Below are 5,305 nucleotides of genomic sequence, written 5' to 3'. Positions count from 1 at the left end.
GAGCATTAAGACCTGCAGTGTGAACGTAGCCTTAGTCCCTTCCCCGGACTCTCGGTAGAAAAACCTTTTAAATGTATTAACTGAAGACCAATCTGCGGTCCGCAAAATCTGTTTCAGAGAAACGCCGCTGTTAAATGCTGCTGAAGCAGAAGCTCCTCTGTAAGAGTGGGGTCAATTCCTGCATTAATGAGCACTGTCCGTAGCCATCTGGCTATAGTGCATGTAGACACCGCAGAAAAAATCTTGTATGAAATCAACAATCTACTTGACGTCCTTAGTTCCAGAGTGTGACAAATTTATTAAAACAATGTGTCCAATACACAAATTTCTAGTTTAGAGTATCTTTCCAGAAGAATCTCCTGAATCGATTTGCCCAACTTACTTGTTTTAGTGAGTTCATAAATTAAAAAAATTCACTTCAGAGTGATCACCTGCTATTTGCAGATAACTTAAATCTAACTCCACCAGTGTCTGAGCTCTTGCTGCTGTGACCAATGCCAGCAATGCTGTAAACTTTAATGTCAAATCTTACAAACCTAAACTTCAATGAGGAAACAAGTCAAAGCACTACTGACATCCCATGTCCGAGTGTAACGAGGCCTCGGTGGCCGTAAGTGATGTAGTCCTTTCATGTACCTGGGCAACCACCTAATTTGAGACCCAAGTAGCACCTAAGACCTGTAAAGTCTGAAGTATGCATGATTTATGAGTGATAATTACTGTTTATGAGCTCCCACTCTCTTTAAGAAAGTCCAAGTATGCAATCACTGTGGTTTCAGTCACTTCAGTGGCACAGCTTGATCGTCCAATTGTCCAAACAAGGAATTTGTGCCATGCATACAAATACTGTTTTGAGTTCCCGGTCGCCAGCTGGAACAGATGACATCAATGACTGAGTCCTGAAGTCCCTGATGTTTGAGGGCACTCCTGATACTTTGCAGGTGATGATTATCAGCCGTCTCCGAAGTGGGTGGAACTGGGTCGGGTCGTGTGAAGCCACCAGAAGATCGTTGTGGCGTGGAAGTCTAACAGGAAGATCGATAAGAGCATCAATCAACAGAGGGAACCAAGATGCTGTTCTCCATAACGGAGCAATAATAATAGCTCTTAGAACTCTTTCCCTCCGGATTTTCATCAACACCCTACTTAACATACAGAAAGGTGGAAAGATGTATGGCTGATGATTTGTCCAGGAAATGGAGAAAGCATCACATGCACAGGCCCCAGGTTCAAACCTCCAAGACACAAATTTATCAAGTTGAGAATTGTGCCTATTAGCAAACAAGTCTATGTCTGGGAGAAAAAACTGACAACAAATTCTAGAAAATATCTTAGGTTTTAGTTTCCAATCTGAACCCTCTGAAAACACTCTAGATAGTGTGTCTGCCACTGAGTTATGTTTCCCAGGCACATGCTGTGCTGTAATAAAAATGTTTCTGTCCATGCACCAATTCCAGATTTGTGCAGCCAGGTTATCCAACTCTTCTGAGACCATGCTCCCCATGTCTTTAATGTAAGCCACTGCAGCTGTACTGTCAGATTGAATGCATACATGAATAACACATGATTGACTGAAAAAAGCCTTAAGACAAAGAAACACACTGAACCTTTATGTTATTCACCCACCAGTTGCTATTGAATGTGTGGATAATCATACCAATAAATCTGGAAACCAGCCTAATTGTAATCTTGTCTGCTGTAAGTATGACGTGAGCCTCCGCCAAAAAGGCATCTATCCATCTGTCAGCCAGATACACTCTGAATGTTACAGAGACAATAACAAAACCAAAAAACATTATCATATTTGTGGGAACATGAACAGACTTCTCAAAATTGATATAAAATCCTAGTTTTTCCAACTTTGTAACTGTTATGGTAAATATTTATCTAACAACAGAGGCAGAAATACATGGTGAAGAATGAAGGTACTCCATGGGATGATCAGCTGAGTTTTATTGCAACAACAGGAAACACAGAGAACCTTGCCTGTCTCTGTGTCTCTGCTTCTCTCTGTCAGTCTCTCCACACTGCTTACTGTCTAACTCTGTTGTCTCGAGAGGCCTCATATATATATATAATAACAAACAGCATGCTGTCGTCTTAGCAAGATTTGATACAAGGTCAATGGAAAACACAAAAATAAACAAAAGTGATATCTAAGAATGACTGTTGTTAGCAGACCTTGTTCTGACTTTAATCATTCTGTCTGCAGATGAACAGCATGTCATGAAAACCTAGGTCATTAAAGGATGCCATGAATTACTTGCTTAAACATAAAGTATTATTTCTACCACAGTAACCATAAGTTGAGTCTGGGCAACACTCTGCGATAACACCTAATTCATGATCAATGAATCATCAATATAAAAAGTGCAACGGATGCCTTGTTGTCTGAACCAAGCAAACACTGCTTTAATTACTTTTGTAAACACTCGAGGTGCTGAGCTAATGCCAAATGGTAACACCTGATGTTCATGCAGAATGTCCCTCCAATAAAATCTGGGGTATTTTCTGAAGTCTGCATGAATCGGAATGCTAAAATATGCATTACGTAAATCCAGAGATGTGAAACAACCATTCTCTTGGATAATGTCTAGTAGCTTTGTGAAAACAGCTCCATCTTGAAATGCTCATCTCTGTTTTCTTTTAAGGCAGTCAAGCCAGTTTCAATTTTGCTGCATTCTTTCTCGCAAAACTGGTCACTAACAGCAATTTTACAGGTTAACCATAGCACAGAATTGAATTTGCAGCTGTACATGCTTCTTCTGCCATAGCTGACACAGCAATTCTGTACACACTGTCTTCAAGAAACCATAGCACAGTATTGAACACAGTTGCACCTTGCATTAGCCATAAGGGAACTGTGCATCGCCCAACATGGGACTTGAACCCATGACCCTGAGATTAAAAATCTCATGCTCTACCAACTGAACTAGTTGGGCTCTTCAGCTAACAAATTTATTCAGCCCCTTCAGATTTAGAATAGGTCTGAGTTTACCATTCTTTTTTGGTCGAACAAAAATATTAGAGATGAACTGGCCTGAAACAGGTTCTACTATCCTGACAGCACCTTTGGCTGTCATGTTCTGAATCTCCAGATCAAGCAGATCTGACTCATACTCTTGAGAACTGAATTTTTGATGGTATTTGACAGCTGAAGTGGTTCAGTGACAAAGTCTGTTTTATAGCCCAAAACAGAGCTCAAAACCCACTGATCTGCTGTAATGCTTTCCCACTCTCTTATGCAATAGGCTAGTTTACCAGCAGTCATGTGTGTGGTCCACTGACCCGTTTGTCAATCACGATCAGGGGTTTGCCAGCCTGTCCCCTCTGATCCATGGTGTCTCCCATCTTGAAGCTGGTGTAGGCTCCTCTCTGGGACCCTCGTTGGGAGTACGGTCCCCGCCAAATCCGGCGCCGGCCTCTCACGCTTCCTCTAGCAGTCTGGAAAGCATTATACTTGCTGTTGTTGTACCTCCCAAGAGCACCTAGGTAACCAACAGATACCTTAGCCAGTTCATTTATCTCTTTGATCCGCTTAACCAAGTCAACATCAAACAATTTTGCTGAAAATAGCATGTCAATGGAACACAAAGAGGTGTATTTTCCTTGTAATCTTGGCCGGATTAAATAAAGTCGTCTCACCGACAGTGAGTGCATAGTATACCTTAACAGGCTAATAGCATCAGACAACAACATCTTGTGCTGAACTCTCTGTGCCACCAGCAGATAATCCATGAATGAGGCAAAACGCAGTACAGGAATCATCCCAGCGGCCAACGTCTGCTGTAATTTCTGAAAACCCAAATCAGACTGCTGGACCCTTTTTTGCAACCAAATTTCCTCATTAACTTTGGGAGCCAAAAGCTTAAAATTACAGTTTTTGGGATGAGGGTATTTATCAGTAAGACTCTTCACCGAGTCCTCACTTATTCTTGTTATACATCCCAAATCCACAACAGAGGCTAAATTATTAGCTATAGCATGTCCAGTTTTCACCTCTGAGTCAGCCTGTGGAATACTCCACACCTCCTCTGAATCTACATCCAGATTCTCAGCAAACGCTGAGGGATCAAAATAAGATGGAGCCTGAGAGCCATCCTGCTCGCCTGCACTTGCAGTGTCTGGCACCTCCCAGCTATCATCATTATAGACTGGATCAATTAAATCAGACAACTCCTCTGTATTAGGTCCTCTAACAGAACTATTAGTCTGAGAATTTCATGCCAAAGTAGCAACCGTGCTCGTCAGCGACAAGAGCTGAGACATCAGCTGATTAAGTCCAAGCTGTGATTTCAACTCACATTTTCAGATCAGCCTTGTGTTGCACGTTAACAAAATCACTCTGTATCTTTGACTGTTGTGCCGAACCGGCTGCCGTCGCCGGAAGTAGCTCAGAGCTAACACGGCTCCCTCTTTTACCAAGGTTTAGCTTAGCTTTCTTTGCCTGCGCCACAGGTTTGTGGACCACTGGAAGCCTGACGCTTCGGTCGGTCAATCTGACCAGACACAAGAGTACACTCACTCTGAGTTCGAAAAGGCGAAAAGCCCCGAAAAAATACCTCCATTGTCCGAATCTGATCCAAACAGATCAAGCACGCCCGCTTGAGCCGAGACGGGCCGGCTTCACACTCATCATCACTCATTTCGAGACTACGTCTCCACCAATATCCACTTCTTTTTCAAAACGCCCCTAGTCCTCAGGATGCACTCTGGGACTGGCCGACACGCGATTACACACTGCTTAGCAAGCTAGCGTATCCCGACCAGACAGCCCCGTGGCTAATCAGGGTACGGGATTGGACCTGCGACATTGAGTCACGGCTTACTTCTTTTGTATTTGCAGTCAGCTGCATTTGAATCGCCACCAAACGCTTCACTGTAAAAGAAAGAGACAGCATTTCAAATACATATCAAATCCACCACTGCGTGGTGTCAACAATACTTAACTCTCCCTCTCCTCTCTCAAACGAAAAGTGATGGAGACCAGGCTAGGGAGCCTACTCATCTAGGCATCATGGGTAATTGCCTCTTTGAAGAAGAGACCTCGCTCTCACAATATCTCAAACGATGCTGTTTACATCTCTGAGACGAAGGCGAACGTAAATGAAAAATAATAAAGCTCATAAAGTGAAATACTCAGTCATTGTTGGGTGTAAGTTAAGAACTGAGGAACTCATTTCAAGATGGCTGCCACAGCCGAACAACAGAATATTCACTGGTACTTCGTTCACAACTCACACTCTAAGAATATATATATGTGTGTGTGTGTGTGTGTGTGTGTGTGTGTGTGTGTGTGTGTGTG

At 42.7% G+C, this 5,305-nt stretch overlaps 1 non-coding gene across 1 annotated transcript; it reads right to left on the bottom strand.

Annotated features, from left to right (window-relative positions):
* Positions 1-2,869: 2,869 nt before the first annotated feature.
* Positions 2,870-2,942, bottom strand: trnak-uuu (transfer RNA lysine (anticodon UUU)). Its single transcript has one exon. It is a non-coding gene; the product is annotated as a tRNA-Lys (tRNA).
* Positions 2,943-5,305: the final 2,363 nt, after the last annotated feature.

Source organism: Austrofundulus limnaeus, unplaced genomic scaffold, assembly GCF_001266775.1.
Source record: "Austrofundulus limnaeus strain Quisiro unplaced genomic scaffold, Austrofundulus_limnaeus-1.0 Scaffold652, whole genome shotgun sequence".
Classification (NCBI taxonomy): domain Eukaryota; kingdom Metazoa; phylum Chordata; class Actinopteri; order Cyprinodontiformes; family Rivulidae; genus Austrofundulus; species Austrofundulus limnaeus.
This window is presented reverse-complemented; position numbering and strand designations above follow the sequence as displayed.